The sequence below is a fragment of the Manacus vitellinus genome, unplaced genomic scaffold, assembly GCF_001715985.3.
Source record: "Manacus vitellinus isolate BGI_N305 unplaced genomic scaffold, ASM171598v3 scaffold_31_pilon, whole genome shotgun sequence".
NCBI classification, from domain to species: Eukaryota; Metazoa; Chordata; class Aves; order Passeriformes; family Pipridae; genus Manacus; species Manacus vitellinus.
In genome coordinates, this window is record NW_021940379.1 from 1,157,838 (window position 1) to 1,170,806 (window position 12,969).

Here is a 12,969-nt window from a genome sequence, read left to right on the forward strand (position 1 = left end):
GAGAAGGACTGAGCGGCCAGTTCCTGGGATGAGCTGGGGCTTTGGAGGAAGTTTTCCATCCATGGGATTGGAGTGGGTGCCTGGACAGGGTGTGGGTGGATTTCCTGGCTCGTGGATGATGGATTGCTGGCTCCAGGAGCCACCAGCCACCCCTGACACTCCTCAGTCAGTGCAGGCTGGGGTGTCCAGAGAAGCTGTGGCTGCCCCATCCCTGGAAGTGTTCAATGCCTGGTTGGACAGGGCTTGGAGCAACCTGATCTAGTGGAAGGTGGCCCTGCCCATGGTAGGGGGTGGAACTAGATGAGCTTTAAGGTCCCTTCAACCCAAACTATTCCGTGATTTTCAAAATTTGTTTGATGAGTCAAAAGAAAATACGAAAATGGTATTAAAAAAGAAATAGTCACTATCTGCACAGTTTCTCCTTCACCACTGAACTGGCTCATAAGAGGTTTTGGATTCATCAGTGGTCAAAAATTATTTGTGTTGTATTTTTTGGTGTATTTTGTGAACTGGAGAATATTTCATTCACTCAGCTCCGAACATGAGACACAATTTGAGTGTGAGCAAAGCCCATTACCTGCATCCCTCCAAATGCCAGCAGAGGTGTTGGGTCTAAACACAGCAGTTTGACAGTTTTGCAATTCAATTTTTACCTGTCAGAAGTGTATCAAACTGAAACTATTTTTGCAAAAACATTTCTATGTTAATAAGTTTTTGCTTCAAAATAACCCCCCCACCTTTTAATAAGGTTAAAGCATTATCTGGGGCCTCATTGGAAGGGGCTGCTGGGGTTTCATTTTCAAATTCATCTTGTTCCCTAATAGTTTCTCAAAATCAAAGTCAGAATGAAATATTTTATGGCCATTATTCAGCCATCTGCTTTTATTGACCCAAATACACTTTTTTTTTTTTTTTCCCAGAGAGATGTTGAGAGGAATTGTTCAGATCCAGAGCAAAAGAAAAATCTGGGATTTCCTTTGGATTTCCCTGGTGCCGCCAGGAGCCTGCCTACAGCAGCCACTCCTCGAGGGCTTTGACAGAGCCCTACAGGATGTACCGTGGTGACAGTGACACCAGCAGGTCCCAGGAGGGCCCGAGAACAGGAACCTCAGTCCAAACAAACACTTTGGGAGTTCTTGCTCCAGCTGGAGTTCTGATGGGGATGCCAGGGCAGGACCAGATCTTTCCCCAAGGGCGGGCACTGCAAAGGGACGCTGCCTGCCAGCACCACCCGGGAGGAAGGTGTGTGGGACCCGGCACCTTTTGGCCCTGGCCGTGCCCCAGCTGTCCCCCTGCCAGGGGTGCAGGGGCCGGTTGTGGGGTGCAGGGTGACACCTGCCCTGCCTGGTCCCGCTGCCACTGTCCATGCTCATGGGGTGCTCAGGGCAGAGCCCACCCATCAGCACCAGCACCCCAGGGGGAGCGGTGGGAGCTGGGTGCTGCCTTTGCCACTGCTGTGGCCTCTCCAGGAGAGCACCTGCTCCCATGGGATGGCTGCTCAGAGAGGAGCAGCTCCTCCCGAGTCAGTGGAGAGACACTGGTGTCAGCCAGGGAAGGATCAGGCCCGTCACCAGCGGGTCTGTGTAGGAGGACTTATATTTGTTTGCAGGAGCCAGATGGTTAAAGAAGAGAGTGACATAATTGCAAGAGCCAGAGCCATGAAGAGAGGGGGAGAGAAAGTCATAGGGGGGAAGTGAGACCCCAGGGGCACATTCCGTACCCCACATGCTGCAGAGGGGCCCCACAGCACTGGGGTGTGCCAGCACTCAGCTCTGCTTCCCGCAGGGATCCATCCCAGGGTACTTTGGGGTGTCGCTCCTACATTTAGACAACCTTCCTCCTTGCCTTTGGATACACAGGGAAACTGAAATGTGGGAGGTACTAACACTGGAGAAGTTATGAGGGCAGAAGTAGTGGGCACGACCTTGTCATCATCGTGAAGTTCATGATCTTAAGCAGCTCTCCATTTATTAATGGACGAGCCATTTATTAAACTGCTCAATTCAGTTATGCCGGCATAAATCTGAAGTAACTGAATGGAGTATGGATTTATACTGGCATAACCAGGGGGAGAACCTGTCTGGCATCTCTGTCTATGGCTGTGGAGATGGCAGGGCAGGGTGTGACACAGGACAGGGTGTCACTCACCATCCTAGGGGCTGGGGAGGAAAATTCGCATCTCAGTGGCAAAATTAAGCTTAAAACAGTTAAAAGCTTAAGCAGTTTCTGCAAAACCAAGTGTTCATGAGCTCGAAATATTCCCATGCAGTGTGTGTATGCCAGGACCGGAGCACAGCTCATCCTTAGCCAAGGGCAAGTGTGAGACACGAGAGAATCGAGGGCATTGGCATTGCTCATCCCTGGCTCAGACTGGTCCCTTGGGGCTCCCTGTCCTGCACCAGTGCAGCTGAGCTCTCAACGTCCTCCTCTCCCACCTGCAGCTGCCCAGCACCCACAGCCTCCAGTGGGTGCTACACCACAGAACTCCAGTGTAACGGCCAGTTGTGGGTGCAAAGCTCTGAAACAGGGAAAAATAAAGCACCAGCTACACAGACAAAGCCTTGGATCTCCTTCCTGCATGGAAGTGGATTTCAATCAGCTGAACATACCTGTTGTGTTTTACTCTCTCATTCCTTGTGTTTTATACAGGTTGCTGAGCAAAGGCAATGCCAAGGATGCTGCAGAGGAGAGAAAAATTTCCTCTGAAATTTTAACTGATCTTTTGGGGCTTTGAAGGACGTGAAGAGGAAAGATGAATCTGAATTTGGAATTACATTTTAAGCCTTCCTGTAGCCTTTCAAAATATCAGAAGGAGCAAGGGTCTGCTATCCTACCATCGGAACTGGGCACAACCTCCTCTTTAAGTGCGTACAAAACCCACCCCGTGGCTTGTGGCTTACTGCTGCCTTCCCTTATCTGCTGCTGTGCGGAGGCTGCTCCGTCTCCGCGGGCTGAGGCTCCTTTCTCAGCCCTCAAGAATAGCCCAGCACTCGCTATTCCCGTCACGTGCTCAGGTCGCCCGGCCCTGCTCTTATCGGCAGCAGCACATGGAGCGCCGGGGGATGTCCCGCTGCCGCCTCTTCCAGCACCATCCCCGGCACCGGGCACGGGGCAAGCCACCGTCGCGACCTGCAGGGGCTGCTTTATCCCTTTTCTGAGAAAGAAGGATCTTAGCAGACTGGAGCTGAAAAGACCTTCACAAATCTTGCGGGAAAACATCTTTGAAGCCATTGTATAGACTGAATCAAAGAACTTTGGATGGGGTGTTTGTGTGCAGGTTCGGGGGAAGCCGAAATGCTCACGGGAGGAGTGAACTCCAGCAAATGCCTGCTTTGGCTCTATCCCAGTGCCCAGGGCTTCTCCCACTGAGCTGCCCAAGAGTTTGAGGCCAGGGCTGGGAGAGGCACTGGGAGAACCTGTGTCCAGAGCCCAGTCACTATGCCTGCCTGGGGAAGGCAGGGCAGAGAGCTTTGTGCCTGGGAGTCCTGGGAGTCGTCCTGCTCTGTGTCCTGCGTTGGGGAGAGCCACTGCATTGGGATCATCTGCTCCTGCAGCAACCATGGCTTCCCATGGGCTCTGACTGTGTCCTGACCCCCACAGAAGGTCCCACCGTGGTCTCCGTGTGCCACAGCAGCTCAGCATGTGCCAGCAGTGCCAGCAGTGTCCTGCATGCCAGGATCCCACACCTCTGCTTGGTGTGTGCCAGCAGTGCCACTGGTGCCCCGTGTGCCGGGATCCCACATCTCTGCTCAGCGTGTGGCACCAGTGAACCCCTCCCCTGCGTGCTGGGATCCCACACCTCTGAGTAAAAGCAGAGGAAAAACACACCCTGGGGTGAGTGTCCCCCCCTGCACTGCGGTCTCGTGATCGACCACGGAACTAAATATGTGCTCGTCTGTGACAGCCAATGACATCACGTGTAAAAAGCGACGCGCACAGATGCACACGGATGCACACGCACAGACATGCGTGCACACGTGGACACATGCACACACACACACAGGCACACTCACATACACACGTGCACATGCACACATATGCACACACACAGACGCTGCTCCCTGTCCCGGCTCTCCCAGCCTGGTGCCGGGCGGTGCGCGGGCACGGGAGGAGTGGGCACTCACACCCTGACAGCGCGGCCCACGCACGCCCACCACCCATATGGCTCCTGCACACAGACTGTGGCTGAACTTGCTTCAGAAGCGTTTTGTTCCCGAGTCCATCCCGGGGAAATGGATCACTGCCCGTTGTTGGGTTTAGCAGTTTTTTCCTCCTGTCGTTGCCTTCTACAGCTCTGCTGGAAACTGTCATTGAAAAGAGGCTGTGAAATGTTGCTGTGGCCCCTGCCCTGGGAATGAGGGTTCACAGCTCCTTCCTACAGCCTGTTCTGAGGAAATCACCAATAATCCATGTCACCTGTGATGCTTCACACTGCCTTGTAGGTAAAATACTTCAAGATCTTCAGAAATCCCTTTCCACATTCAGCAGAGACTGACACATGAAGCTCTTCTGTCCCTCCTCAGTTCCTTGGCTTTGCACTGAACATTCCCATACAAGGCAGCCAGGCAGCATGGACTGGGCAGTGTGGCCTCCATGCTGGGAAAGTTCCCAACCCAACCCCATCACCTGCAGCCCAGGATTCTGACTGGTTTTAGTATTCAGTTCCCCAGCCAGCTCGTGTCCCACCCTCAGGCTTTTCCCTTTCTCCTCCCTTCTCTCCCATTTTTACTTCCAAGTGAAAGACAGTGTTTCCTTTCTCTGTTAATTGTGTAATTGTGAGATGAGTCTCCTCCAAGCAGTGGTACACACAGCATTTCTGAATTTTCCTCAAGTCTCCCCCAGCCTGATTTGTATCAAACTTTAACTTTTTTTTTTTTTTTTTTTTTTTTTGCTTTTCTGTCCATCTGTGTATTTATTCCAAGGCCAAAAGGAATTTTCAGACTGAGCAATCTGCCCAAAATCCCAGTCTGTGCATCCCTACAGACTCAAAGGCTTTGGTGGGAAACTAGAAGCTGGACCAGGGGATGGATCCCCCCAGGATGGCAGGTCTGGAATCCCACTGCCCACCCAACCCTGCACAACCACAGCACTGTCACGGACATTACACTAGGCCAATTTGGGAAGAAATCTAATCTTGTCTTAATTTTCTTAACTAGTATAAATTTCTAAAGAAAAGATATTTGGAAGCGAAATATCAAAATGTGACATTTGGAAAATGTTAAAAAGAACATTGTTGCATTATTGAGATACTTCGTTTCAATTTCATTTGAAATTAAACTTTGTCAAAATCGCATGTTGCCACGGGAAGTTTGTTCCCAAAAAGCAGCAGTTTCCAAAGAAATGGCTTCTGGATTCACAATTTTTGACCAGCAGTAGTGAAATGGCCTCAAAGGGAAGGGTGGGAGCTGGATGTGTGCCCAGTTTTCCAGGTCCTGAGCAGGTGGGTCCAGGCTTCAACCCCTACAGCTCTTGCCGTGCGAGTCACGACCCTGGCAACCCCGGCAGGCTCAGGCATGGGGAAGAGCATGCTGCTTTGGGAAGCATTTCACTTCCAATATCTTCACTTCCAATAGCTGTGACACAGGTGTTGGTCCCAAGGCCAAGCCTGTGCCCAGCTCTGGGTCTCAATCCCAACACTCACATGGCTAATCTGAATTTGTTCCCTGCTCTCCAGAGCTCACTCCCCCACATGTGCACCAGGATCGCAGCAACAGCAAGGCACAGTCTTAGAATGCTCTACCAAAGCCTGAGGTTTTCTTCCCCCCATCCACCACTGGGTTATTTGTGCAAGTTAATTCCTTATTTTGTAGTTGTTGCTGCTTCTCTGCAGCAGGAATGGAAGCAGAGCTGGCACCGGAGCAGCTCGCACCCAAACGCAGCTTTATGCAGTCAGCAAAAAGGCAGCGGAAAATGACTGTTCAATGAAATCACATATTTTGGGTAAACGTTCCCTGCTGAAAGAGTCAGTCTCTGCATTAAACTGGGTGGCAGGAGGAGTTGCTGTGAAATCATCGCAGGGATTAGATGGAAAAGAGCATTTCGTGTTTAAGTGTTGATTAAAAAGCAATATGTTACCGAAAAGCTTCGCACCAAATGGGTGACTCCTGTCCCTGCTGCTTGGTGACTCTTGAGGATTATCCTGATATACCCCAGGAGTTCTCAGCACGGTCACTTCACCGTTTCCCAGCCCCTGGGTCTCTTGGTGGGGTTTTTGCTGCATTTCAGGGAGGCCCTTTAGGGTGAAATTAATTCAATTTAGCAGCCAACAGGCTCCAAATCGATTCATTCTGCAGCCAGGATGGTTTATGGGCAGGACGGATGGTCTGCAGCACACAGTTCTGTGCTGCCTCATCTGCAACCACTGACAGGAAACCTCAGGGGAAAAAGGATCCACAAAACTGTCCCTTTTATGTTTGGAAATAATAGTTATTTGGCTGCTTAAAAGGCTGCCAAGGCCTTGCAGGAAAACCCTGATCACAGCCATGCCAAGACCCAGGAAAGGCAGTGACGGGGGAAAGGACGTGACTGGGTGTGGCGTGGCAGGGGATGGCAGGAGGGTGGGTGGCAGCACCATGGGCTTAGATGGAGGGCAGGAGGGAGGTGACAGTGGGGTTCACCTGCCTTCCCCCTCCCATGGTGTGAACCATGGCAGAGGTGCAGAAGCCACAGCCAGGACAGAGGCACCTTGCTCAGAGCAATCACTGCCATTCCTCTCCAACTGGCCAGTGGCTTTTTACAGTCACTGCTCAGTGGGAGAGCTGTGAAATTCTCCTGGTGCCTCAGGATGGAGATCCCATGGGGCTGCATGCCAGGTGTAGTGCCCACAGTGAGGCCAGCCCTGTGCCCTCCCAGCAGCCAGGGATGGAGGGAGCTGTGCAGTGTGTGCCAGCTCCAGAGAGTGTCTGTGAGCTCATTCATCCCCCAAAATCTGGGTTCAGGGCAACACTGTGGCCACCATGCCCCAGCCCTCCCTGCCCTGCACTGGTGCCAGGTGCCATGAGCCATGACTGCCCTTGGGTGTTGCACTGGCTTCATGTCCCCGCAGGCTGCACTGGCTCCTGCAGACAGACACACGGACTGTCTGTGTGTCACCTGCACTCCCAGCGCAGTTTGGATCCTGGCTCTCCATTTCCCCATCCTGCTTCTCAAATGCTAATGTAGCTTTTGATGTACACGTCTTCATCCTTCAGCACAAGCAGGATCCAGCTTTGGACAAGCACAGCACTGTGCCGACGACGGCTTTGCAACAGGAGCTGCCGTCCTGTTCCTTGACTCGATCCCAGCGTTTTGTCATTTTTGAGGAAATAACAAACTTGAAAGTATTCAGCTTTGGTGCAGCAATTGCAGCTTAATTGCACGTCTCCTTCTGCCCACACAAATGCTGAAAAGTGACTTGGCAAACTTTAAAGGCAATCCAGGACTGAAATGGGAAGGCTTGACAAGCCAGCATTCATCAGCTCTGACTAACGCGTCTGTACTCTCAAACCTGCTGCTGTTCCTACGTTGGCCTGACATCTTGCTGCCCTCAAAGAATTTCTTTTGAGTCTCAATCAGCGGCTGCCGGGTGGCTGTGTCTGAACGATCCCCCCAGCTTTTCAGCTGCCAGGTTACCCACAAACCAGGACAAAACCATTCCTGGGGTGAGGGCTGCATTGGCCAGTGCCCTGGCAGTGGACTGGGATGGTTTTGCCGCACGGAGAAGATGAAGGGGGCATATGTCCTGGTGTGTCACCGGGGTTTCTACTGGTAACATTCCAGAGGATGTGGCTGGCTGCATGGCTCCTGGCCCTGCTCCCCACAGGCTGGAGGCAGCTGCCTCCCCAGGAGACCCCAGTGTGGGCTGGGGTGCTGGAGCCATAGGTGGTAGTGGGCTTGGGGAGTCCCCAGTCTCCTCATCTGGTGGAAACCTGAGCTGCAGCAAGTCCACAGCTCCCATCGGGCAGGGCAAAGAGGAAGAGGGAAGGGAAGGCAGAGTCACAGTTCTGCAGGACTCTCGGTACCACAGAGAATGGGAGAGATGCTCTGGTCATGCCACCAGGCTGGAAGGCAGAGTATCCCCAGGGCAGGGCGGGGGCAGTGGCAATTCTGGGGTTGCTTTACCTCTCCGTATTCCTGATGTCCCTGGGGAAGCCTCTTGGCACTGCTGGAACCTTTCCCTGCTCAGCTGCCAGGTCTCCTGGAGGAGACAAGGCGAGGAGTGAGCCGGGATCAGCAGTTAGGAGGAAAGCATGTGAATGGGGTCAGAAATCCCCAGCAGAAAAGAGAGGGGTGAGACAACCACAAAAGACTCTGTGGTTGTTTGCTCAGGTTCAGGTGCATCTCCCAGCTCTGCTGCTCCATCCAGCCCTCCTTCCTCAGGGTGCTGGACAGGCAGACTTGCAGAGGCTCTGACCCAGATGAACCAAGATCAGGTTGGAGGTGGGATGGAGCAGAGCTCGTGGGGCTGGCCCAAGGGGACGGCACCAGGTCCTGAGCCTCCAGTGGACACAGCCTCAGCTCACTGTCCCATGAGTTTTGGGATCAGCACAAAGCTGAGGTGCACTTGAATGCTTTATTTTGTTGAACTGGCCCTCAAGGCTGAGCAGGGGTCAGCCTGCACGGCACGCTGCCTACACTTGGCATAGCGAGCATTGAGTCTACAGGCTTTTGCAAGGAAAATATTTAAGATTTCTCAGCAAATGGTGCATGCACTTTTTCAGGAGGATGTTTTGCTCTTTTCCCTATGATCAGACTCATCCGGCGTGTTCGAGAGGCAGCCTCATTTATATACAGCGCTGGAGGAGTGTGGGGAGAAGATGTTCTCTCCCTTCAGAAATGGCACAATTTACGGAAGGACAGGAATTATGTAAAGCAACAGGATTTACTCCCAGCCCAAAGTATGTAAACAGTGTGAGTTATGCTGCACGGAGCTTCTGAAAAGATAACTGGGAGGGGAGGCCCCTTGGTTCATTTTGTGAATGAGTGACTCGGTGGTGGATGTTGGGGTTTATTCTGCTCCATACTGTGTACACAGTACTTACCACGCGCTTGGAAACGAGCAGCCGAGGAAATAGATCTTTGCTGGAGGCAATTGCTTTCCCAACAGTGAGAGAAAACATTGTGCATGGCAGGCTTAGAGGTTATTATTTTAATACCTTTCTTCTCGCTGTAGAGCAAGGTGTGTGCCTGCTGGGGCAGGCACGCCGGGTCACCCCCTGCTCCTCCACACACCAATCACCATCAGGCTGGGCTCTCATGGAGGGTGCAAAATTCCCCCTTAATCCCCGTGCTGTGACTGTGCCACAGAGCCAAGCTGAGCCAAACTCGTCTCACCGGACTGCAGTGATGAAGCCAGTCAAGGTCCCTGTTGCCTCCCGCCCTAGCCCTGGGAGCTGCACTCTCAGCCTTTGCTTCAGAGCCTGTCTAGTCCTTCTGTCCCTGCTCCCTCACTCCTCCAGCCATCTCCTCACACAAAGCAGCTTCTTGCCACACTCTCCAGGAGTGAAAATCCAACTTTCTGAAAGAGCGCTGTGGCTTTGCGTGTATTCTGCATGAGACCCAAAATAGCATCTTCCAGGAGAAATCTGCTGGGATGATCTAAACTAGAGTGGATATAGGAACATCAGAAAACAGTAGCACCTCAGAAGCAAATAGGTTGACCAGAGAGAGCAGGTGTGCAGACCATGTACCTGGAGGCTGATCTGATCATATGTTGCTGGGAGGTTTCCCGTCCTTACCTTTACTTCCAGTAGAAATTCCAGCCTTGAAGGATTGTCCTCCAGCAGGTGCCAGGCTGGACTATCCCTCATGGCTCTTGCTCCTCTTGCTCTAGAGCATCCCCATCACCCCAAGCCCAGCCAGGTTCTCCATGGGGGTGCCACTTCACAGCCTGAAGCCCCTTAGAGTGAGCCCTGCTTGACAAGGTGGCACTTGGCACCCTGGTTGTGACATGACAGAGAACCCTGCTATTGGTTACCACAGCAGAAGGAAGATGTGATGCAGCAAAAGAAGCATCACCTGCGGTGTAGGTGAGCACAGGGCACCATACACTGACTGCCTCTCCTTCACAGGGGGGAACTTCCTTCATCCTTCTGCCCAGGACCAGGGAGGATGCCCCGGAGATCCCTGCTATGCCCCCCTGCGCCTCAAACCTCAGGGTTGTCCCATCCACAGGGACATTGTGAGGCTGCCTGAGCCACAGGAACCCCAACACCAGAAAAATAACTGCCACCCTCCCCAAAACGGCTGCACTGCGATGCCTCAGTGCTGGTGTGGGGCTGCTGGCAGGATCGAGGTGCAGGAGGGGGCTGGCAGCTGGCTCTGCCCACAGAGCTGTGCCTGGCTTCTCCAAGCCTCCCTGTTTATTTGTTCTACAACAGCTTGAAACCAAACAGGGTTAATAGCCCTCCCTGTGTCCTAGTGAGATGAAACTACCATTGGGAGACCCAGGACAATTTTTATATAGGATTAGAAAACAAAAATCAATATTTAATTATCTGTAAGCTTTTTGTGTCACTGCATCCTTAGCTTGCTAACGGTGAGTGCCGGCTGCCAGGAGAAAGTAAGTCATTAAAGGGGCAGTATCTTTTACTGGCCTGTTATGGGCCCGCAGTAAATAGAGCACATTATCACTCCTCACACACCCGCACGGTTATTTATCTTTACAATCTCTATTTACCTATATTTATGGAGGGTTTCTCCAGTATATTATATGGCCAGGTTAACTTTAATGGGCTTCATTAAAACAGGCACTTAACAAAACTTTGGAACATCCTCGTTTGGATAGACGGCAGGAAACTGAAATGGGGAAGGAGGAGGAAAAGCACTTTGTGTCACTGAGTCCCACCGCAGTGCTTGGGAGCTGAAGGGCGAGTGATGCAAACACTGGTGGCTTCAGGGCTGTGTCACCACCCAGGGATTTCTGGGACCCACTGCCATGGCAGAAAGGGCCGTGGTCTGCCAGCATGGGGCTTGGGGAGGGTCAGAGCTGGGAGGAGGAGGAGGAGAAGGATGGACCCTTCACTGGGCAGTGGGTGCTCAGCCCCTGGATGTCCCCCGTGTCTGGGGAGCCGTGAGCATGTGGCACTGAGGGACTGCTCAGAGTCTCCCTTCTTATCCCTGTTGCCCCTTTCCCCCATATCTGAGACTCTGGCTCTCCCCTGGACCACAGCGTGCTCCCTATGGTGCAGCCTCCCACCCTGACAGCCCCACGGGACAGACGGACAGAACGCCCGGCACCACTCCTGGTGGAGGGTCTGTCCTACCCCTGCGGAGCCTCTGTCACCGCATGGCCCATTCACCTGTGCACGCTCGCTGGGAGCCACACTCAAAACACAACAAATAAATACTCTGGGAAACGAAACCTTTCCCCGCGGGGAGGGGAACGGGCAATTAGCGGATCTTTTTGCTGCAGTAGTTAATTTTTTACAAGCCTCCCTTATTTTCCCTGTTTCCCCTGGTTAATAATGACTCGCAGCCGCTTACGCCATAAATAAGTTCCACAAATTTCGCAGATGCACCGGGCTGTTTAAGCAGGGAAATTGAGCAGCATATGTCTGAATGGTTAATTGACTTAATTGCTGTTAGTTGGGCTATTAGCACACTTGATCCACCCCAATGACCGCAATACTTTCTTAATGGTGTTCATTTTATTTGGATGCCAAGCTCCAGTTACCATTACAGGGAAATTTCCAATTGCTGATTACCTCATAAATATATAATTGTAGTCATAGGCTAAATAAAGCCAACAGGCATTAATAATGAACAGCGTTTGACTAAGAGCCTTTAAAGGATGATGGAAGTTTCTTTAAGGACCTCAGCTATTCTTGAAATGTAAATAATCTTTCATGCTTCTATTTTTAATGGTGCTGCGTCCTTTTTCCAGTCGGCATCAAGCACCAGGAGAGGTGTTTGATGCATCCCACGGCCAGGTAATGTCCAGAGAAAACACCGGAGATGGGAGCCTCCCGAGCTCTCCCCATTCCGCCCCAGGGATCAGTTCCCAAGGGACACTGATGTTCTTCCTTTCAGGCAGCCACCGGAGTGTGAGCGACCAGTGACTCCAGCCTCTCATCCAGGCTTTCTGAAAACAGTTTATCCCACTCCCTGTCTGCAAGGAAAGGAAAAAGAAAAGTGCTGCCAGGCCAAGTCCTGCCCTGTGCATGAGGGGCTTGCTGGGCAGACCATGCAGGCAAGGGGTGCTGCATCTCTCTTGACGCCACAAGTGAGGCTGCTGAAACCAGGTGAGTGTGTCACCAGCTTCAGCTTTTTTCACACTGGGGGGGATGGCTGTCACCTCCCTACCTGGCCCCCCCTGCAAGGTGAGGATGGCCCTGAGAGCAGCACCCACAGCAGGGGTGGATGATCAGGACCCCTGCCTGGGACCAGTCTGGGTGCAGCCCTGGGTCCAGACACCCCCAAATGAGTTAAGTCTGACACCAAACAAATAACCAAAAAACCACCCATACCAATGCAGATCTGCCCCCAAGGGCAGTGCTAAGGACAAGTATGATTTATCCAGAAGAAGAACAGCAAGGGAGAAATGGCCTTTTCCAACTCTAGCATTGTTACTGGCTCTAGAGACAATTTAATTATCCCAGGCTATTCTTAACTGACCTAGTCAAATGAACCTGCCTAGCTCTGTCCACAGTAATTACCCACGATTTGCTAATTCATGTGGAGAAAAAATTACTCCTCGATAGTCTGTTAATCTTTGATTCCCAACCATGAGCTCATTTACTCCAGGCTTGTTCCCTACTGGCGCCAAACGGAGAGCATTACATTAGCTATTAGAGAACTAGTTATAATTAATGTTGGCTTTGACGATAGCCTGGTTTTAGGCAGATGCCTCGGGGTGCTGCCGTGGGTGGGGGCTGTGTCCCAGCCACTTTTCTGGGATTTTGGACCATCCTGCACATTCCTGTGGCAGGGTCACTCATGCTAATGAGCGGGGCTGGGATGAATGGGACCAAGGCTTGGACACTCTGGGTC